The sequence below is a fragment of the Mauremys mutica genome, chromosome 9 (genome assembly GCF_020497125.1).
Source record: "Mauremys mutica isolate MM-2020 ecotype Southern chromosome 9, ASM2049712v1, whole genome shotgun sequence".
Classification (NCBI taxonomy): domain Eukaryota; kingdom Metazoa; phylum Chordata; order Testudines; family Geoemydidae; genus Mauremys; species Mauremys mutica.
The window spans coordinates 79,215,795-79,239,918 of record NC_059080.1 but is presented as its reverse complement, the minus strand read 5'-3'; the positions used below and the strand labels follow the sequence as shown (position 1 = coordinate 79,239,918).

At 46.2% G+C, this 24,124-nt stretch overlaps 1 long non-coding RNA gene across 2 annotated transcripts; it reads right to left on the bottom strand.

The window, feature by feature from the left end:
- Positions 1-4,968: 4,968 nt before the first annotated feature.
- Positions 4,969-23,319, bottom strand: LOC123377077. 2 transcript variants are annotated; one of them, XR_006582073.1, is made up of 3 exons: positions 23,194-23,319; positions 22,031-22,078; positions 4,969-5,074 (listed from the first exon to the last, which is right to left on the bottom strand). It is a non-coding gene; the product is annotated as an uncharacterized LOC123377077 (long non-coding RNA). The 2 variants fall into 2 exon arrangements; XR_006582072.1 differs by lacking the exon at positions 4,969-5,074 and adding an exon at positions 10,215-10,743.
- Positions 23,320-24,124: the final 805 nt, after the last annotated feature.

Below are 24,124 nucleotides of genomic sequence, written 5' to 3'. Positions count from 1 at the left end.
AGAGGGACGAACCCCTCCGGATGCCAAAGTGGGCAGAGCCAGTGGAAGTCAGGGCACAGGACAGGAAGTACAAAAGCCCAATCCCAGAGCTCACTAGAGGCCTGGCCACCGGAGAAGCCAGATGCTTCTGGCTTAGCTCCCGGTGGGGAGACTCCTGCAGTCTGCGATTGACTTGAGGACTGGCCAGACCAGCCGAGGCCTGATGCCGACCAGACCCCGGGGAAGCGGTTAAGCCTGCCTGTCGCAAGCTACCCAGAGGACCTGCCAAGCCTACCTCTCGCTGGGTACCCAGAGGAGCCCCTAGTGCTTGATTCTGTGGAGGACACTGTCCAGACACAGGTACCTCTAGAGGGGGAGGTAGGAAGTAGCCTGGGGGCAGCCAACCCTAGTCTGGCTGCAGCACATCCAGAGCCGATGTCGGTTTGTTGTGGCCAGGATCCCCAGACACAGGAGCAGGCCATCTGCTGCTGTTAGGGCCCCGGGCTTGGATGCAGTGGAGTGGGTGGGCCTGCGTCCCCCACTGCCACCCAATGTGCGGATCCAGGGCCTAGGCCTCCTGAATTCATTTCTTTGCTCAGTCCCTGCATAAGGGCCTGAGCCAGAGACTCTCAACTGCCCTGCCCTGAACTAGGGCCAGGGTCTGCAGAATAGAGCTGTTTGTTGGTCTCTACCGTTGCCATGGCGTGAAACCCTGCGGCCAGACTAGTTCCCCGAAATAATCCGACAGATGTAGCGAGGCCGTCTGGTTCCCCGCTGCCCCAGAGAGGGCCGAACCCTTCTACAGGCTGCTAGCTGCTCCCTGACTGACAAGGGCACCAGGCCCTGGGCCCTCAAGCGAGGAGGTAATCAAGGATAAGCTGGATCGGGGCAGCCACTGGGGATACATCTTGGTCCGTTGCCCACCTAGCAAAATGAGACTACTTCATCATGTAGGAGCGGCGAGTGGAGGGCTGCCTACTACCAAGGAGGACGCATTGAACCGGAGCTGAGCATGTCCTCTCCTCCGCACCTAGCCACTGAACAGCCATGCCATGAGATGAAGAGCAGCCAGGTTCGGGTGGAGGAGACGGCCCTGGTCCTCAGAGAGCAGGTCCAGGCAGAGCGGCAATGGCCATGGCAGAGCCACTGCCAGACCCAAGAGGGTCCCGTACCCGTGCTGCCTGGGCTACGTCAAGGCAATGAGGAGGACTCTGGCCTTGTCCATCTTTATTTTCTCTAGGACCCTGCTGATCAGTGGGAATAGGGGGAAGGAATTGGCCAGACCAGGGCAAGATAAAGGCATCGGAGGTAGCGCCCCTCCCCAGGCCTCCCAGAGCAGAACCGGGGGCATCATCGGTTCTGTCGGGTCACAAATGGATCCACCTGGGGAGTTCCCCACCTCCAGAAAAGCTGGAGGGTCACTTCCAGGTGTAGGGACCACTCATGTTGAGAGAAAAGTCCCCGATCAAGCGATCCGCCCTCACAATCCTGGCGCCTGGTAGGTGAAAGGCTTTTAGGTGGATGTTGTGGGCTATACAGAAGTCCCACAGATTGAGGGCTTTGTGGCAGAAGGCGGAGGATTGGGCCCTGCCTTGCCTGTTGATATGGACAACACGGCCTCGATGGTCTATGAGAACCCTAACTACCTGGCCCTTCAGGTGCGAGTGGAAGGTCGTATACTCCAGCCACACCGCCCTGAGTTCCTTGACATTTATGTGAAGGGTCAGGTCTTGTGGAGACCACAGGCCTTGGGTCTGAAAATTCCCCACCTGGGCTCCCCAGACCAAGTCCAATGCATTGGACACCAGCTCCACGGACGTTGCTCGGTGTGGACCACCACCCTAGGGAGGCAGTCACTGAGTTCGGCATGGTGAGGACCTTGTCCAACCTGTCCATGGCTTGGGAGAACTGCGAGGCCAGCCAGAGCTGGAGGGGCCTCATCCTGAGCCTGGCATGGCGGACCACATATGTGCGCTCCAACATGTGACCTAGCAGCTGAAGGCAGGACCTGGCTGTCAGCACCGGGAACCTTACAATAGAGTCGATGAGCCCTTTCAGGGTCTCAAACCTGTCTGGGGGCAGAGAGGCCCTGGCTGACATCATGTCCAGGAGCACCCTGATAAACTCTGTGCATTGGACCGGGACTAACATGAACTTGGTGTTTGCCAACAGGCCTAGGGAGGTGCATGTGGACAGGATGAGTGCCACATGATCCCTCACCTGCGACCTGGAGGTGCCCTTGACCAGGCATTCATCCAGATAGGGGAATATCTGGACCCCTCGGCACCTGAGGTAGGCGGCTACTACCAACATGCACTTTGTAAAGACTCTGGGGCAGTGGGCAGACCAAATGGTGGGACCGTGAATTGATAGTGATTCTGTCCCAACACAAAATGAAGGAAGTGCCTGTGCCCCTCGAATGTGTGGATGTGGAAGTACGCGTCCTGTAGATCATGGGCCGCATACCAACCCCCGGGATCCAGGGAGGGGATGATGGAGGCCAGGGAAACCATGCAAAATTTGAGTTTCACCAAGTACTGGTTCAGACCTCGCAGGTCCAGTATGGGTCTGAGCCCCACTTTGGCCTTCGGGATAAGGAAATACCGGGAGTAATACCCCTTGCCCAGGAACTCTGTGGGCACCGCCTCTATCGCTCCTAGTTCCAGGAGCCGTCTGACCTTCTGCTCGAGCAGAGCCTCCTGCGATGGGTCCCCCAAGAGGGACAGGGGTGGGGGTGGCTGGGCGGGTAGGAGGTAAACAAGGGTGTAAACTCAGGAGACGGTGTTGAGAACCCAACAGTCCAAGGTGAGCCACAACCATTCCGGGAGGAAAGCACACAACTGATTAGAAAAAAAGGGATCTTTATTGGGGGTGGATCCCTGCTGGAAACTGGCAGGGTACCCCCAAGCATCCTGTCAAAACCACCTTTTATCCGCCTGCTTGCCCTTAGAGGACCCAGGCTGGCGTTTCTTATAGTCTTGTTGCTTCTTATGGGTGGCCTCGTATTTCGTGAGGGCGGCCTGGACAGGAGCCTGCTGTAGCTTGAACTTGGGTTTTGCTGGAGTAGGGACATAGAGGACCAGGGTCTGGAGGGTCGTGTGGGAGTCTTTCATGCCATGCAGCCTTGTGTCCGTTTCCTCCACAAATAGCACCTTCCCGTTAAAAGGGAGACCCTACATCGATGACTGTGCCTCGCTGGATAGCCCAGAGAGCAGAAGCCAGGACACCCATCTCATGGACACCGCTGAGGCTATGGACCGTGCGGCTGTGTCCGCCACATCCTAAGTGGCCTGCAGGAACGCCCTTGTGGCAGCTGCCCCTTCCTCCACGAGCATCTTAAACTCCTTTCTATTGTGCTCCTGGACGGAGTCCTCGAACTTGGGGAGGGATCCCCAGAGATTAGACTTGTAGAGACCCAGGAGAGCCTGATGGTTTGCTACTCTCAACTGGAAGCTTGACAATGAATAAATTTTTCTCCCGAAAGCATCCAGCCTCCAAGAGTCTTTGTTCTTTGGGGTTGGGGCTGGTTGCCTGTCGCTCCCTGTGGGTGACCGACCTCGACCACCAAGGAGTTGGGTGCCCGGTGGATATACAAATACTCGTGCCCCTTAGTGGGTGCAAAGTACTTGTGCGCTACCCTCTTAAAGATGGGAGCCAACAAGGCTGGTGTTTGCCACAGGGCACGTGAAATTTTCACCACCCCTTCATGGAGCGGCAAGACCACCCTGCCCAGTGTCAAGGGGGACAGCACATTGAACAGGGAGTCTGAGGGCTCCTCCCGTTCCTCTGCCTGGAGATGGAGGCTCGCTGCCACCCTTTTTAGTAAGTCCTGATGGGCCCAGTAGTCCTCCTGTGGAAAGGGGGCGGGGCCGCAATCAGCTCCTCTGGACGGGGCAAGGAGGCCGGTGCGGTGCTTTGGGTGTCAGCCAAAGCTGGAGGATCCACCACCTGGTCAGACTCCGGGTCCCATTGACTCTTTCATCGGCAGTCTAGGGAGGGAGGCCGATGGTGCTGAGGCATCAGCAGGACCAGCCGATCAGGCTGGCTTGACTGGCCTGTAGATGGGCAACTGTGAGCAGAGGCCGGGCTGGTGTATGACACGCTGCTGCTTCCAGACCAGGAGTGGTGGCGGTGCCAGGATCTATGTCAACCATGGGACCGTGACCTTGAGGTGGGAGAACGGCATGACTGTAGTGGCTGATCTGTGAGCGGTCTTGATGGCCGGACCTGTGACGGCGAGGAGCCGGCAATCAACGCCAAGAGCTACTGTGCCTCGGTGGAGACTTTGAGCAGGATTCCAAGTGGGAAGGGTGTCGACGATCATGCCACAACTGAGTGCGGTACCACCTTCGAGATGAGGACTGTTGGCGACGTCCGCCACGGTCCGGTCTGTGCTCACTCCGTTAAGACGAGTGGTGCCAGGAGTCCCGATTGGATGGCACCCATCCAGACAGTCTAGCCGGCGTTGAGGGCGATCCCCATGGACTGAGCCCTGAATGGTCACTGGGCGGTGAGCAGTGTCCGGAACATTCCCAAGACTGGTACGAGGCCAGTGGCGACTGCAGCGATCTCAGTGGTGGCTTGCCTCTGGAGCGTGGGGCCGACATTGGTGACGCTCCCGGCATGGACATGACATCCTTAGCCGCTTGGAGGGCTTTGGGCATAGATGGCATCCAGACACCTGGAGAATCCTGCTCCGAAGGGGCCGGGCTACTCCACTCTGCATGAGTCAGAGGCCTAGGGCCCAGTGGGTACCGAGGACTACCCGACATGGGCCTATTTTCTGTCCCAGACTTCCCTCAGTGCTGTTGCGAAGAGGGAGTCTTTCCAGTACTCTTGACATGCCCCGTGGAAGGGGAGCAGTACTGACTAGTCGAAGGTATCAGAGGGTCTCCACGTACCGACTCCGCGGTGCCAGGTACCAGTTTGGAGCAGTGTGCCGGGGATTGGGGCCAGCACCGACTCCATCAGGATGACCCGGAGTCTAATGTCCCTTTCTTTTTTAGTCCAGGGCTTGAATGACTTGCAGATCTTGCACCTTTCACAGATATGAGTTTCTCCCAAGCAGCACAGACAGTCTGTGTGCAGGTCACTCCTTGGCACAGAATCATAGATTATTAGAGTTGGAAGGGACCTCAGGAGATCTAGTCCAACCCCCTGCTCAAAGCAGGACCAATCCCCAAATGGCCTCCTCAAGGATTAAACTCACAACCCTGGGTTTAGCAGGCCAATGCTCAAACCACTGAGCTATCCCTCCCCCTGCCTACAGGAGCCGCACGACTTAAATCCCAGGGCACGGGACATGCCCCAGCCCAGGCTCACTAACTGACTAAACTTCACTGAAAACTAAACTGACTACAGGTACTACTGAACAAACAGTTCTGGGGACGAGCTGCAGCAAGGCTGGAGCTAAGCAGTTCCGACACACCTTCACTGGTGACAAGAAGGAACTGAGGGTAGGGGGGGGGAAGTGCGCAGCTCCCCTGATACCGTGCCAGGCAGGCACCACTCCACGGGTCGTGGGGCATGCTTACCCCTCCCCCCCCCCGCTCCCGGGTACTGCTAGGGGAAAGATTTCTGGCACCGGTGCACGGGGTGAGCACGCACACCTACTGTGGAATACACATGTGAGCAATCACTCGAAGAAGTAGTATAAAAATCAGTCTTTTCCCCCTTTCAGATAACAATGGTATGATTTTTCCCCCCTCCCCTCCGTATCTTTACAGAGTTATACAAGTGACTGGTACAGTGCTTGCTAAAGCATTGTACAGTTGCTTTCTACAATTGTATATGTGGCAAGGCAGTGAAGGGAGTGACTTTGTGGAGAAAGGCTAAGAGTATTTATAGTATGTGGCTCACTGAGTCATTGTCATACTTCTTGTTCTTCTGACCTCAGGCAGAAATACCCTATTAAATGGGAAGCTGAAAACAACCCATCTTAAAGATCAGAAGTGACAGTAGCCGTTCAGTTACTGGGTTTTGGTATACATTCGTCCTAACTAGACCCTATGAACCTTAAGTGTTTCAGGCCAAGCCATCCTTTTCCTTGTGCTCTTTTAATGACTCCAGCATGTGATCCATATTGCATTTTTGATGTAATAAATGTAGTGCTCAGGAAATTAAAAGATGAAGGTAATGAATCTAAGTGCAGGTCTGCACTACTGCTTAAGTCAATCTAACTTACCTTGCTTGAGGGTGTGAAAAAGCCCCTTGGTCCCCCCAGCAACACATTTGCTCTGTCTATACTGGCGCTATGTCAGTGGGAGATACTCTCCTGCCAACATATGTTCCGCTTCTCCCAGAGGAGGAGTAATTATGCCAACAGGAGAGCACTCTTCCGTTTGCATAGCGCGTATTCACCAGATGCCCTGAAGCTGGGCTGAGGTAGCACTGTACGGTAGACTTGCCCAAAGGGACCAATAGTCTGGCATACTTAAAGCATGAGCAAGTTTCCAATACATCTTTGCCAATACAGCTCAGTGCTAACCTACAATCCCAATGCTATTCTAGTCCAAGGTCTTTATGGACTATAGTATGGCTGATAATCAAACCAGCTTACATTCGGGTTTTGGAATATGTATAGATCACTGCATTCATTTTTGCTTGTTATCCAAAAAACGATTTAGAGTCAGACTTCTAGGAGTGAAAGGTTAGTGCATGGTGCCATTTGATAGCGCACTACAAGCCAATAGAGCACATTATGAAAAAGAAAAAACCCACAAACAAACCAACCAACCTCCCTCCACAATTTAGTGTGCAATACAACTTCTGTCTCCAGCAAGTGCCTGGAATGGACTTAGGTGAGTCCTTTCCATCTCTAACATCTGCTAGCTTCATTTGCTACCTATAAGTGCACAGAGTTTAGAAAGGGAAGAATAAGTTACCTTGTTTTGGTTTTTCCTTTTAGAGTTCACTACTAGGGTCATCTGCTCAGTTGATAATTGGCATGGGGGAAAAAGGGTAAGTGAGACGGGATCCATAGCAATCTTTTCTGGTAGAGTGTATAGCCTAACATGCATCATAGTATGTTCATACGGCTTTAGAACTTTATCCCACACCAAGCAAGTCAAATGGGAATGTGTTTCAGAATATTTCTTACTTCACAAGACAAATAGCAGCATTGACAGAAATATTTTTGTTGAAGTGAACAGGAGATGATACTTTTCTAATAGTGTACAGTGATTGACTTCCTAATAGGCTATTTGGAAGTAAACATTCACCTTACACATGAGAAATGCGTTACTTATGGGAAATAGGTGTAAATTAAGGACACCCAGTCCTGTTTTTACTGCTGTTTGTGTTCGACTGGCCAACTTTCCTCCCTACCCAGGGAATTACCCAGGTTGCACAGTAACAGATAATTGCAGTGTATGTTACATCTCATGACACTGCATAGTGTAAATAAGTGTAACCCAGTACAAAGTGAAGTATATTTCCATTTTTCAAACTAGTTGTCAAGCTTTTAATAAGCAACCCATCAATATTTGGAGATTGCAGTTATAAAAACTGTCACTCTTGGCCTTTCCTGAATTAAAGATGGTTAACTGGCAAATATCTAGTGTTGACCTTCATCAAAATAGCAGAATTCTCCCCCATGAAGTAGAAGTCAAAATTTCAGCTGAATGTGCCACTGTTTTCTTTTCTACATTTTTTCCCAAATAATAGCCTTTGACTTAGATCCAAGCAAATCAGTCCATCATCCTTCCAGAATGCAGAGTGACTGGGGCTGTCAGTGTTAAGCATGGAAGGAAAACAATAGATTTTCACTGGTCAGCTGGGAACCAGAGACACTGTGGGTCAGAGTTTTAGAGGTATTTAGGCACCTACGGATGCAAAATAGGCACCTACAGGGATTTTTAAAAAAGTGCCTTTTTCCTAGCCCAAGAGAAAATGCTGCTGTATTCAAAATAGATTGAATGGAGACTTACTCCCCACTGATTGGGGTTGCACTGAAAGATTTCATGTGCACCATGTTAGCTTTCCAGACTACTCCAGGTAAATAGAATTATGAAAGAAAAGTGATTGCTTATTGGGTCCTTAGTCTAGTCATTTTCCTTCTCACATTGAGGGCCCTGCAGCAAAATGGTTCATATGTCTGTAAATCTTGTTTGCTAGAATATATAGGAGTGCATATCTGGAATGGTCCCAGCCTCACACTGGAAATTCTATCCGGCCACACACACTGTAGCCACCCTGCACTCCACACCACAGGGTGCCTCATGGCATAAAACCATGATTTTCTTCAAACCACTTCATGCTATAATATTGTACTGGTTATACTGACCTAGTCAATAGGATTTATCATAGATCAAAGCTGATACATGTTTATTATCCTTCCACAAAATTATACTTCAGAAAATAATCTCCTGTGGGGAGGGGTAGCCAACTTATCCCCATTCTCTGCAGCTGCATGACTGGAAATACTCCAGCTCCCTATGCTGATGTTGTCACTTGACAGACACTAACTTCATTGGGTAGCTAACAGATGGGAAAGTGCAATACGGAGTTGCACTGTTTGGCATCTCAGCCCAAGCACATTTAACAGCACAGTCAAACAGCAGCAGCAGCGGGGAATGTTTCAAGTCTTATGGTTGCATAAAAATGACAAACCTACAGGCCAGTTAGTGGAGTAGGAGTGGAATAAATGGTAGGCCCCTTAGAGTGGAAAGGGGTGTGGGGAGGCTAGAAGGCAGGCCTACCCCGGAAGACAGCAAAAGCTGGGAAGGAGAGAGAAAGCACATGTGTGCATGCCAGGGCCGGGCTAGTTCAAGGAGGGGGAACTTATGAGTGGGGAATCTCCATCAAAATATAACACAAGGCCAAAGGAAGCTCACCGGGCAGGGGAGGGGGCTACTCAGAAGTTGTGAAACATTTGCAGAAGTTAATTAACAGTCAAAACTTCCTGAACCTTAGGGAAGCACATTAAGGTTTGCTGAAAGCCTGCGTTTACTCACAGCAGCACAATGAAATAAAAGTATGGAGGCCCCCAGAAAGTTACCTCACCAGTAACTTTTGTCTTCTCTTTATTTGCATTTACCCCTCTGAGAGGCCGTGTTTCATTGCAGATTCGTATTGCTCTTTGTTCCTCTCACCTTGGTAATCTTTCAGGTTTCTATTATATTTGTCATTTGGGAGGAGGTGATGTGTGTAAACCTATTTTCACATTTAGCTGAGCATGTAAATATTCTTGGCTACCAAACTTTACCACAGCTTGGATATTTTGTTGAGAGGCAAATGTATGTCTGACTGGTGAGGAGATTCAGTGGGAAAAAATAGGAACCAAAGCTGAACAAAAGCTTAACAAGAAGCGGCAAAAAATGAAAGGTCAGTTAGAATTATGCCTAGGGACATGAAAATAGAGATTAGGAAAGAAAACCAACAGACAAGTTTTAAAGCAATGTGTTCTGGTGACTCCGACTGCACTGAGCTGAGAAAAATGAGAGAGGCAGAACCCAGAGGTTCATGAGGATAATACCAGTAAAGCTGAGCCAGGTTATTTACAAGTAATACTAGATAAAGTGACCCATGAGCTTTTATAGAAAGCTGCAGACAGTGTTGGAAAGTAGCCATCAGGAATGGAAAGATCACACTTTAATTTAGTCTGATCATGCATCATAAAAGGTACTGGACCCATTCTTGAACTTTAAAATTAGGCCCTAGTGGGTCCCACTAGTTCTAATGCTAAGTGGTGTAGCCAAAGAAGAGGCCAGCATTGATAGTAAGGCAGAACAAAGGGTATGATAGATTAAAAAATGATATCCAAAACAAGTATATTTTTGGGATTAGGAATGGTAGAGAGAGCCCAAGGAAGTAGCAGAGAGGTTACTTTACAGTAAGCGAGTCTTTTGAGATATGTTTGTCCACATGGATCCCAATGTGGGTGTGTGCATCCTCATATGATGTTAGACTCTTGTCGCCAGTAGTGATCATTGGGGCAGTGCATGTGTCCTGTATGCCCTCATAATCCCCCTCCTGTCGGAGTAAGGGGAACAGCAGCTCCCAGTGACTGCTCATTGCCTTCAGTAATACAGACATCCAGGTAAGGACTCCATGTCAGTGGGAAGGAGGGCAGTCACTGGAACCGTGTGGACAAAAGCATCTTGAAGAAGTCCAGTTACTTTAAGTAACCTCTTCAAGTATTTGTCCACATGGACGCCACTCTAGGTGAGTGACCAGTAGTTGCCTTATAAGGAGGTGGGGGATAAGAGTCCAATCTAAACAACATAGGGTACAGATGTGCCGAAATGGGCATTTCATCTGGAAGCTGTGATGCAGTAAGGATTGGTAAGTGTATGAACAGAAGTTCAAATCTCAGGAATAGGGGCACCCCTAAAACAAAGTACAGGTGTTTGCCATAACTTGGAGGGGAGAGTTAGTTTCTTCAATATATAAGAGACCTTAATACAACCCGAAACCCACTTCAAGAGCCTCTGGGAGGAAACACCCCATCCCTTGGATTTATTACCAACAACAAGCAACTGATTTTGAAATGGCTTTGTTCTAGAAGGGCAAAAGGATATAGCTCTAAGAGCATCAAAGATATGAAGCTTTGTCTCCACAGGAGAGTCACAGGGTTTGGGAACAGGGCTGGCTCCAGGCACCAGCTTATCAAGCAGGTGCTTGGGGTGGCAACTCGGGAGCGGGGCGGCACTTTTAGGTATTCAGCAGCAATTCGGCAGAGGGTTCCTCGCTCCCGCTTGGAGCAGATCGCAATCGCGGCTTTTTTTTGGGCTGCTTGCGGCAGCAAAACCCCTGGAGCTGGCCCTGTTTGGGAAGGACATGTACTAAGATATAAATCTATGTAAATGAAAATCCTAAAACAATTTTCAGTAAAAATTTAGCATGTGGCCTGAAGTAACTCTGTCTTTAGGAAATGCATCACATAGGGGCCCGCCCTCAAAGCCTGTATTTCACTCTCTGCAAGATGAAGTGATAGCCATTACAATGCCATTTTTATAGAGTTTACATAATGAACATGAGTTTCAAAAGGAGGGTCCATTAAGGAAAGCAGCACCACATTCAAATCAGAGGAAAAAGCTTTTTAACTAGTGGAACTGTGAGCCAGCCATTTTAGCAGTTTAGATACGAGGTGGGGGAAAAAATAAACATGAATGATCCTCAACCTGAGAATAATACACAGAGATAAGGGGCAAATGCACTCCAAGTGAGAATCCTGAGCATTTGAGAACATAACTAGGACCAAGATAACTGAGATAAAAGACTGCCAAGGTAGAATGTTCCTCTGAATGGACTACAGCAAAATGTGCTTCTATTCATGTTTATATGGCAATCCAGTTACCAGGGGGAGACACTTGGTCATTAACCTAGAGTCTGCCGGTACGTAGAAGGCAGCCCCTTGTCAGGCTGCAGCAGCTCTCACCCCAGCCTTGGAGCAGAGGTGGTCCAGCTCTTGGGGGAGGTGGAGGGAAGGGGCTGGGGGAGGGAGAAGGTGGAGACAACCCAGTGAGTGACAGGGGGAGGGTAGAGCAGCGAGCTTTGGGGGCAAGGCATTGGCAGGAAAGAGGTGGAAAAGGGGGTGGGGCCTCAGGGGTCCAGTTGCCAGAAATAGAAAGGTGGCAACCCTACTTCTTGCTGCAGGTATCGGAAAGGAAATGTCTAATGAAATACATAGCTCCCACCTTGCAGAGAATGTTAACATGACAAAAATCTGTCAGAAGGGCTTAAACCAGTTTTTTCCTCCCCATCCCATAATTCTCTAATTGTTCTTAAAGGGAAATATGCATGCATTTAAGTGCAGTATACGTTTTCAATATATACCACAACTTGTTTGCCAAAGTGCTTGACTTTTTTCTCCCTTTCATTCATAAATTCCTGTGATGGGTAGAAAGAAAGACTCATGCTGAAATTTCAGGCTGACTATTTTGAAATGCTGATGATATTGTATGATTAAGGGATGCTTTGCTCCACCCTGACTATAGTGAATTTTTGGCTGTGGCTTAATAGTGTAATGTACAGTTAATTAAAATTACTGTATTATTTCTTCACATTTGGGTCTCCATTTATTGGCTATTTTCCTGCGATCTGTTAATTCATCTGGATAATTTAGCCTTTAGTGACTTTAAAAAAAAACCCCACATACACTAATTCAATGATTTACAGTTGTGCTTAGGGTATACTTCTCATTTCTGCATCAGCTGAATATTTATGCTATTATGGAAATTCACTGATTCTTATAAGAAGTCTACAAAAAAAGCAGGGGGAAGATTGACTCTCTATGGAATCAATAGGAAATGTTCCTACTGGGCTGTTTGGGCAGCTACCCTATAAGGACCCTTTCCCTGCTGCCATTGAAGTCGGGGAGTTATCCATCTGCTAGCCACTTCAAATTTTTGCAGTGCACTACTAACAAAGCAAAAGGGTAAGAGTCTCAGCCAACATAAACTGGCATAGCTTCAGTGGAAATATGATGAAGTGAGAATCTGGGCTTAGATTTTATCTTAAATTAGATTGTGGGTACACACTAACAAATTTCAATCTGAATGCATGCACTTAGGTTAGACGTGCGGAGGGAAGGCAGCATGGAGGAGCTTTATAGACACGATGTGCCTGATTTTCAACGGTAATCAGCACCTGCTGCCTCACCCACTTCAGATGGCCTTGTGGGTGTGCAGCACATCTGGGAAAAAAAATCAGGCCTATATATCCCAGGAGATCCTCTGTACAGTAACATTTTTAAAAAAAGTTTCCACTGATTTAGTCTACTGGTGCTAGCTCCTGTTCTTTAACATGCTTATGATTGATTTCTTGCCATACATTTCCTGAAATTGACAGTACCACCTGCAGTGGAAGGCTCCCCAGCTATATACGGTGCCCTCTTATGCCAAAGATAGAAAAAGAGAACAGTTACTGTCTGGACTGCTCATCTCTTACTATCCCTCCCCCGCCAGGCTACGTGATGCAAGATCCCATATTGCAGCTTCATAAGACAGTGGCACAGCTATACAGCACCAAAGGATGCCACTGTAGTGTGACCTCTCTTTTCCATGCAATCCACCCAACCCGATTCATGCCAATTTCTTTCTATTTTATTCTACTGCAACCCCCCAGCATCAAAGGAAAGTATTTGCCTCCTCAGCATCTTGCTAAATAAACACCAAATTACCTGCCCCTGGAAATTTCCACTACATGCATCGGACGAAGTGGGTATTCACCCATGAAAGCTCATGCTCCAAAACGTCTGTTAGTCTATAAGGTGCCACAGGACTCTTTGCTGCTTTTACAGATCCAGACTAACACGGCTACCCCTCTGACACCAAAATAAAGATCTGTTATCACCTATTGTGTAAATCATTCAGATTTTTTTAAATATTGCAAATACCTCATCACCTGAAGGATTGAAACAAAGATATGCACGGGTAAAATAAGTAACTATGCAGGTAAAGAAACTGGTGTCTGACAGAACTATTGGAATCCATTGAGTATTTGAGGAAGCATGGCCTAACTGGAATAGTTAGAGTTACACTTGCAGGAGAAAGATGCTGGTGTTGATCCCTTGTAGCTGGGTTTGAGTGTGACAACCCTATCTTTAGCTGAGCTTATGAATGACAAGTTGCAGGGATGTGGGGTTGTGTATGGTTGGAATTCTAGGCAGCGAGGTTGTTACTGAAGAGATTTTTAGGAAGAGAAGCATTTGTGTGGATAGGAGGTGAAAGGTGGGACCATGGGAAAAGAGAATGTGTTAGTCAAGAGGGGACCATTATTAGGGTTTAGGCCAAAGAGAAGGAAGAGATTCAAAGAGCGAGGAGAGGACAGAATATAGCAGAAGAAAGAGGAGAATTGGAGGAGAGAAGGAAAGAGGGAAACAAACATTGAGCGTGGAATTCACAAGGGGGACTGCAGTGCCTAACTCCTCAGCCCCATGATGGAATTCACAAGCCTGAGTTAGGCACCCTGTCTCCCTACACAATACATGGGGAGACTTAGGTGCCAAGGAATGGGATTTACAAGTGCCAGTGATTTGACCCAAGAGCTGCCTAAGCTAGCTATCAAGAAACGGTGAAGAGAGAAGCAAGGCGTAAGCCCCTTTGAAGTTATAGAATTTGCACCAAGTCTGAGTTTGTACCCCTGCTCCTTGGAAAAAAATACTGACTGTACCTCTTTATGCTTTTGTATATAAATTTAGTTTGTGCTCATTTAATTCTTGCTCTTTCTACTGAGTATCAGCGCGAGTGCCAATTAGTACCATTTGTAATGGTAGCTTTTGTGATGTGGACGTCTGTCCATTGGGAAATAGACTGAAACATTCAGCTGACACAAGCCACTGAACAGCTGTCGGATGGTACAGGCTTTGGCTCATGTTTTCCTGAGCTGGATGTGAGTGACCTAGAAGTGAAAGACTCCATATCCAATTACTAATCCCCTGAGGTGCTATGTGCCCCCTATCAAATGTTTTAGCTGCTTCAGTGCTTTCCTGCACTCCCGAATGGGCTGCTGCGTTCTTGTGGAGTTCCCCTGCAGTCACAATGAAACAGAATAATATACCTGACAGATTCAGCAGCCTTGGAGAATCAGGGCTTGTAAGTGTAAGTTCAAACAGGAATTTATTTCAAGGAAGGTCTGTGGCCTCTGTTGTGCAGTAGATCAGACTAGATGATCACAGTGGCCCCTTCTGGCCTTAAAAAAAAAAAAGCACCAGAGAACCCCCAGTCAGGAAATACTTTGAGAATTAAGGGTATTTTTCTAATTAAAAGATACAATTTTGGCAATAATTTTTCATATTTATGGCAGATGGGTTACATAGAATGGACTGAAGAGTATGCAACTGTAAATGACCAAAGCACTGCAATGACACTGGAGAAGCATACTGCTTAGAAGGTTATATTTGCAGTAGTACTAACCACCAAAAATCATGAGTCAGATGCCCCCAAAATCATGGACAGTGTTGCCCACTCTCAAAAGTTTATTGGGCAAGCTGATGTTGGCCCCTGCTGTAGGAGCTGTCATCCCCACATCTCTCCTCCCTTCCCCTGCCCCAAACCTCCAGTCAATCCCATCCTCCAAACCCAATATCAGTTCTGCCTCTTCTCCTGGCCTACATCTGCCCAGAGGGAACGAGTTACTGTGGGAGTTAGCTGGATGGTGCTAAAGTTATAGCAGCAAGACAGTTTTTAGCACCATCCTCTTTGCTGGCTAAAAACAAAGGTCAAAACATGGAATTTCTGTTCCAGGGGATATTTGGATATTTAGAAGTGTGCTGTCATTCCAATTTGGATTGAAAAATAAATATGTTCAAAGTTTCTTGTGAAATGGAAATGCTGAAAAAAATTTCATAGTACAGATTGGAATATCTTATTTTCTAGATCAAGGAGTGTAAAGTAGTAGCGGCTCTTGGTTTAGTTTTTTATAAAAAACAACCATGTTTTGACTATTATGTTAATATAAAGACATGACTTGACATCTCCGATAATGACCAGTATCAGCTCACTCTGCACCAGTGATTTTGCTACTTGAGTCTGGGACACAGAATCGCCAGGTGGAGATCCCAAGGCAAAAAACAGAATCCTTGCAGAGAATGTGTGCTCCTTGGGTTAGAACCCTGATCTCTAGCCCAGTGTCCTTTCTCCTTCTCTTTCAGGAGAGCTTGGATTTTGTTGCCAAGCCAAAATTCACTATCCATTCAGTCAGGGTGGCCTGCTCACTCCAGAGCATAGCCTGTACAATTCCTACTCCCATTCATGAGCACAGTAATAATACTCTTATCTAGAATAGAAACAAAATTTCAAACTGAGCAACAAAACTCAGTTGGTGGAATTGTGGGTAAGCAACATTATAATTCATGGAAAGAGCATTGGCCAGAGCTGGCTTTTCTTCTTCTCCCCTGTAGAGGGAGCAAAGAGCTCCATCCCTCTAAATCTGATTCTGGTGCTTACATTAACATACTTTTTATCATGGTCCCAAATAAGAGGGGCTGACTATAAATAACAGTAAGTATATCTGCTGCTGCATTTTATGGTAATACTGCCTTTTATCCATCTGGGTCTGAACTATAATCTTGCTACTGACAAGATGAGAACGCAGATGCCCAGAAGAAAGATTTGCCAATACACTGTGAGAGTAGTGAATTGCTATTATGAGGTGGGCTACATAAAAGTAGGACAAATATCAGACTTGTCCCATTACTCTTATTAAGAAAAGGTGGGACATCACTATCTGCTAACTTCCCACTTTGGCTTAGAAATCTCAAGTTATGTCATAAATAAGCATTATTGAATAATACATGTTGACTCAAGATGAGCAGACAGGGTAGCTGTCACACTTGGATTGAAATAACCTATAATTGTTTTGGAAATCTTAAACTTCAATGGTCCTATGTGCCTCTTTGGTGCCATATATTCATTCAACCTGATCCAACTCTGACTGAAGTAAATGGAAAGGTCTCAGAGTTGCATGGGAGTTGGAACTTTAAATAAAAAATAAAAAAATATTTGCTAAGCCCACGAGGTCAGGTGAAGTAGATGAGTTATTAGACAGTAATCAAGTTCTGCAACACATGGAGGATACAGCATAAACATGTATTGGAGCATACTGACAATCTACTTCTGCAATTCCAAGAAATTGCAGAGACTTCATACCCAAACAGACCACTCAGTCTCTATCAAGATTTAACTAACAACTTTTTCCTCTATTGCTGTTGAAAGATGGACAGGACTTGTTAACAAAGCATGCAGTCCATGTTTAAGAGTGTATTAAATCAGTGACAAGTTTTCTGTGGCCTAAGACCAGTACTGAACAGCTGGCAACAGTACAGCATGCTAACATTTTAATTGCGTATACTCTGGTGTCCAAAATTACAGAGAGTACCCTTGATACTATTGTTGTTTTAAATGGCAAACGGTCGCAAACACACACACAAATGACTGACAGGCCCATATTACAACAGTCTGTAGCATAGCCAACTGAAAAAAAGATATGCCTACACTGACAAGTAGCCAGCTCCATCATTGGGGGCAGGGGAGAGGGGAGAAAAGAAGAAAGGATGGAAGAGTCACACCAATAGCCAATAGAGATGAAAATAACTCATCCTCAGTGTATCATACTGACACCCTGTGATGGTCTACACTATTATGTTCATGACTTTTACAAGCCTATGATAAATTTTGTACAATTATGCCTTTTGAGATATCATTTGAAAAGCTATAATCTGCTGAATATCATTATCCTGTTGAAATATTTGTGAAGTTATGAGATTCTACTCTATGATTGTTATTGAAATATGCTGCAATTATGGGTAACACCCACAAACAAGTTTTTCAGAGACAAAGATACTGGCCCCAGTCAGGTGTTACGGGCTATCACTTGCTTAAGCAGCCATTCTCTGGTGGGAGAAGGTGTGAATAAGAAATTTACATTTAATCAGAGATGGTTCAAGTCTCATATGCACAAGAGACTGCTTGTCACCTGCACCCCAGCTGGATGTAACCCTCAAAGAGGGGAGAGTGGTATATGAAGGAGAGACAGTGACTCACCCTCCACTCACAGCAGCTACAATGCTCTAAAGAAAAAGGTGACCAATACGTCTCCCCCCCCCAATAGTACGGCACATGCACAAACAGGGAAGTGGTTCCCCTAGGTCTGGGTTGAGGTACAACCTCAGGGCAGTGTGGGTAAATTTGCACTGACACTACCTAGGCTGTGTCTTGTCTGTGGAGAACAAGGAGTCCAGTTTATTCATTCTCACAGTCATTTTATGGGGAATCAGCAGATTAGGGTATTAATCCCAGTTATGCCAGAACTGTCAGATCACAGTAATCACCCATGAAGGAAAAAAAGTGAATACATAGAGCCAAATTCTCTTCTTAGTAACTCTGGTATAAATCCAGAGTGGCTCCACTAACCACTGGAGAGTGATTTTGAATTAATGTTGGTGCAAAGGAGAGCAGAATTTGCCTTCTAAGATCAGATTCTCAGCTACTGAGAACCAGGGTAGTTCCTCAGAGGTCACTGGGGTGACACTGATTCACATTAGCTGAAGATCTCTGCCCATTATGTTTGGATTCTTATTATTTTAAATGAGGAAGAAGATACTTGTTTTTGAAACAAAGATGAATCCCTCCTCCAAATAGGTCTTTGGGGAGCATGGATCAGCATTCATGTTACACTCCCCATCAGCACCTGGCCCAAATCGGTTAGGGTACATACCTGGGATGTGTGGGACTTCCAGTTCAAGTCCCCTCTGCCCCGAATGGAAGTAATTTTACCAGGGATATGCCACCTCCAAGGTGAACAGCCTACTTACTGAGCTATGGGATATGGTGATGTGGGGCTCCCTTTGGTTCCCCTGTGGATAATAATACAATAATAAAAGATTGCTGCAGGGGGACTGAATTCTTGGTCTCCCACATCCCAAGTGAATGCTCTAACCACTAGGGTACAAAGTCACCCATGCTTGTTCTCTTCCTCTGGCCCTGTGATTCTTTTGTTATTTATCTACAGTGCAACAGGAGAGAATGAAGGAGCTCCACATCAGAAGATCCCAGAGCCCAGTGGTTAAAGCACTCAGTTGAGAGGTGGAAGCCCCTGTCAAGTCCTCTCTCCCTTAGACTTGAACTGGGAGTCTGCTGCAACCCAGCTGAGTATCCTAACCACTGGGCTAAAAGTTGTGAAGGAGTGAGCCTCCCACCTGGCCCTTTTGGGTAGGCCCACCTGTAGGGGCCCAAAACAGTAGGGGAGGTCTGAGCAGGCTTATCTGATTGGTCTCAGCAGTAGTTACGGGAGGAACACCTGTCTTCCTCCAGTTTGTGCATTGCACTGAGGCTTAGGTGTCCAGACTCCTACTGTGGGGCTACAGTGCACATGATCAGTGGTCGAAACATAGGTGCCTAGGAAACTTTTACTGCAAAAAGTTAAGCCCTGAGCAATTGTAGGTGCCTACAGGTTTCAAGGGAGCTGAGCAGGGGTTTTGTGAATCCCAGTGGGGCCTTGAATCTAGCCCTTTATTTGTATCACAATTCTTGTTTTCAAGTGATACATTGCTTGCACTCTTATTCCCCTGCCCGCCCCCACAACCATCTTATCCTTGGTGGTTCCACCAGCTAAGAGGCTTGTACAAACTGAAGAGCTGCCTATTGTCACAATAACGGCTATGAAAATAGTCTTGTAGCATACTGTAGGATCATCAATAATGCCATAAACAGGGACATAAATCTCAAAGTAGTTGGAAGACAAGGCCAAGCAGAACTCTTAAGCACAGATTCCTGACTCAAATTCATTCGCATTGACACCAATATACAACCTGGTCCAAGAGACCCAAACAACAAATGTTTTAGTGGAACCATTGCCAAAACTGCTCCTTTCTAACAGGCACCACTGCTTTTGACACGGTTCCTTAACTCACATCCATGACTCGTGCTCTTTGTTTAGAGCATCAGCATAAGACTCTGTCAATTAAAACCTTTCAAGTCCTGAGGAGGCTGAGTTCTCTCTTCATTACATTCTGGGCAGAAATTCAGTATGTGTGTTATAGAGATGAGGCAGAATAAAATAATAATAATAAAAAAAAGAGCATTTATGTTGATACCCCTCAGATAGCAAGGAAACACCATCAGCATTTAAGAGGAGTTTATAATACAGTCACATGATGTTTCACTGTTTAAAACACAGGCACAATCTAGCAAGGTAGCACGCATTCCAGAAGTCCCTCAACAAGCCAAAGTTTCCCCAAATACCCTTGCTACTTGGCGATGCTCTAAGAACTGCTTACACTGTCCATCTGTTTAGTATGGCACTGGGCTTGGACAGATTCCCAGAGCTCACCAAATTCCAACACTGACATCTACTGGAACTCTATGCTGGTCAGAGCTACTTTAGCAACAGAGACAAAACAGTAGATTTTTTTTTAAAGTGTGTTGCAGCTTTATGAACTTTACAAGTCCTTACAAATATTTAACAAACACTTTATCATTTATAGGTAAATATATTTTTTATTACAAAATTAAAAACAAGTGTCTGATTAAAAACAACCCCATCATGGTTGTGCTCAAGTGATTTCCCTGTTTGTACAGCATTCTCTCATGCCTACAAGCCATCTTAAAGACTGGACAAATCAGAGCTCCGTTTATAAGTCTACAGAACAAAGGGTAAAATTGTGATTACTTGTTTGCTGCCTATGGCAAGTATTTTTCCATTTCAACACCTGTTGTCCTCTGTAGTGCTGTCCCCGTCAGTGTTCATATTGGAGATAATGAACATCTCAAACCAGAAAGGAAAGCTGTGCTTAGCAGGAAGCAGTTTTGCAGTAATCCATATTTGTTCAGTTCAATTTTACAAGAGGGATTTCAGTTTTTCATTTCTTAAAGCCTCAGAACAGCATAGAGGAGTGAAATCTGTTGGTTTATTTATTCGTTAAATGTTAATTCTAACGATCAAAAATTTGGACTTGATTCATGCTTAGTCTGGATGTTTTTTTTAAACATTTGATGTGCAAGTCATATGCCCCACCCCATCCTCCAAGAGAGATTGATTTTAACTATACCTATATATTAGACCTTTATTAGTCTATCACCTTGGTTGCGTTTTGCAATAGCAGTCCTGGAATCCCCAGGCTTGCTAAAATTGGAGAGCATGTCAGGCGTGCTGCATCAGTATGTCCCTACTCAATAAAGGTCACAGGTGTAGGGGGATAAGTATGGAAGCATTTCAGTATAAACGGAATCAGGATTTAGGAATCTCTCTGCCAATCTTAACCACACAGCTATTGGAAAGCAGTGGGCATAATATTATGACAGAAGTCACCAGGTGGCAATGTTCCACAGAGTTTTACAAATTCTTTTTCTTAGCATTTGAGCACTATTCAGTCTTCGAAGACATGCTGTATTATTGTTAGTTTTCTAATACAATTTCTTTTTAGGGGGTTGTTGCAAACAGGAGAAGGGTTTGTGATGTAACCTCTCACACTAGAGTCAGTACCTAGAGCAGAGGGGGAAAAGCAGGCACTGGTTTTTTGGCTAGAATTCCCAGGAGGAATTTCCTAGGTGTTTGACCACTGCTGCTTCAGGCATCTACTGCTCTTACTGTAAATAAAGCAAGTTACACTAGGAAAATTCTCTGATGCCAAGACAAATTTCTTCTTCGAGAAACTGACCTGCCAGGCAGTGAAATTAGCTACCACTTGGCAGAGGCCTCTGTCTGATTCACGAGAAAATTCTCTCTAGTCTGTATGTCCAAAGTAGAGATGTTTAAGTGTTGTGGTCATGGAGGATTCCCTGCATGCTTCCATGTTTATTATGGAACTCATACTAATACAACCAAACAACTGGCACACAAGATGGGTACATACCCTTCCCTTCCTTCCAACCCCTAAACAACTTTTTCCTATCCTGTGTCCCTCAGTGTGACTGTAGAAGGAATTCTAATTCCCAGGCTTACTTCTGGACCCGTTCTAAACATTTTAAATAGTGTTACAGCCGCGATGGAGCAGTCCAAAAATCAGGACCCTTTGGGAAGATAGTGGTACTCTTCAGAATTAAAGTTTGGCTGGAACAAAAGGTAAGTCCTGATTTGTTTATATCTAGGGCTTGCCAACCTGAATCTCCCAGGAACCCTCATTCTTTCAAGCCACCAAATCATCTGACACTATCCCACTGGAAATGCACCTCCTGGGATGGAACACTGGTGCAGCTGACTGAGGGACATGGCAGCTCTTGACAGAGCATCATATAAGAGAGAGGAAACACTCTATAAATGTGATACCTGTCAATCAATCAACTAAAAACAACTATGGAAGGGCAATGCACATGGGCCTGGAGAGTGTGTGCAACAGGCAGTTATAGTCAGAATTTCTGACTGACAAATTTCCTGGCTTCACTTAGCACTTCTGAATACAACATGTCAGATAAAAGAGTATCACCCTCCCCTTGGCGCTACACCTTGGTTATCTTCCCTCTTTGGTTTAGTCCTTTTTCTCCAGATTTGTGGAGAACATAGAACAGTGGACAAATGTAAAATATTAATGATTAGAATTTAATGAGGCCCTGGTCAATGACTGGGGCTCCAAGGTTCTCTTGCAATTCAATAAATAATATATTGCACTTACCTTTATCTTCTTTTCCTCACATCCAATAATTCAGTCAATCAATCCTAGCTATAAAAATAGGGACAGCGTTATGGTGTATATGAAATTTACTGGTACTGAGAGCAGATTTTGTCCCTTAATGTTTGCATAGTGCTTTGAACATGCATTGTTTGTAATGTGCTATACACGTGTTCATTGTTATAAAAGTAGGAAGCATAATTTTGCTATATACATTTGATTCCAGTAAAAGAGCACAATCTACAGAAGCCTCATAGACCCAATTCCGGTCTCATTTAGGTTGGCGTAACCTCTACTGAACATAAGGGCATTACAGTTGTGTAAAAACAGCCATAAATCAGCATCAGCCCCTCAGGTAACTATATTTGCCTCAGTGTAAGACTGGCGCAGCAGAGCTCAGAACCAGGCCCTCTGCTTCTAGAGTTACTAGGTCATTACATTCTGCCCAACCACACTAATTGCAAATACTCTCAGCAAAACCCAGAGTTGCAGCACGACCTCAGTTTCCCCACAACCATCACTGGCTTACTCCAGATGCTGTCCAGCCAAGCCATTTTAAAGTGTTCAACCCCTTCCAAGGGGACAGAGTCCTTTAGTCCCCACTCCAATACAACATCAGAACAAGAGAGTCTCCTGCCCCGCTGGGCTCAGCCTTCCACCCCTTACTTTACACAGGCTCCCACTGGCAACAGCCTGTCTCATTGTCCAGCTCCCACCTCCCATGCTCCCATCAACTCAATCTTCTCATCAGCTTGACTGTCCTATGCAAGGTTTCTGGTAGGACACTGCCCTGTCATTTCCAAGCTGGAGTCCAGCTTATTACCTAACAACAGAGCAGCCTGTCCACTCTCCTCCCCACCATCTCTCAACTGCTAGGCTTTCCTCTGCCTCAGTCAGCCTGTCCACGTTCCTCCCCAGCCAGGGAATTCTGCCCCATCTGGGCTCCTCTTCCAACTCAGGCTCCAAAGTAACCCTCTGTAGGTGCTTCATCCCAACTCAGCTGTCCAGAGTCTTTTCCCCACTCTGCTTACAGAGCAGTGCCTTCCTCTGGAGGCCAGCCCCCCTGTTGTTAATCTTTAGGACTTCTCTTCTCTGACTGCCTTCTCACCTCAGGGCTTGCTACAGAAAAGTCCCTACAGCACCTTTCCTCAGCCAGCATAACTTACCTGCCTTCTCTCCCCCTCCACTGGTAGCTTTGCCCAGGGACTTCCATTTCTGATGCCTTTTCCTCCTTTTAAGTCCCAAACCCTACACAGACATAGCAGGGAAGGGCTAATTCAGTAGGGCTGACTAGCCCCAAGCCACCAGGGTCTTAAATGGGCTGGCCACCCTGTTAGAGTTACAGGTATAAGTAGTTTGTATTTGAATTGGTTAAACATTCACTAAGTGGCCCTCTTGGGGCACTCATTGGAAATCAGCATTGTCAGCTGGTGGGCTGACTAGGCAGGGGCCAAACCAGTCACAGAGCATCAAGTCTTTTCCTCCAGGGATCGAGAGAATAAAATCAGTTAACACGAATAGAACATAAACAGGAAACTCCCCCAGCGTGGGACTCAAGCCAGTCCTATAAACCCAGGCACGAGCCCATACTCCTTTTGCTTTAACCACTGTGATAGCTTGTGCCCTGAACGCCTGTATAATGAGAGCAGGGAAGCTCAGCCGAAGGTAACCTGTTGCTCACTAATGACCAAGTAGTACCCATGTGCTGCCTCATATCATGATGGATAATTAGATGAATGTAAGCTCCCAATATGATGCTGTGGCCAAAAGGACTAATGCAATCCATAGATGTTTAAACTGGGGAATTTCAGTAGGGAGGGTATACTACCTCTGTATGCAGCACTGGTTCAGCTGCTTCTGGAATGTGTCTAGTTCTAGTGTCCACAATTCAAGGCTGTTGATTGATCGGAGTGTGTTCAGAGAAGAGACATGAGAACAATTAAGGGATTGGAAAACATGCCTTATAGTGATAGATTTAGCTTATTAAAAAGCAGCTTAAGGGGTGTTTACTTGACCACACTTTGTAAGTACCTATATGGGAACCAGAAATTTGATAATGGGCTCTTCAACCTAGCAGACAAAGGTAAAACAAGAGCC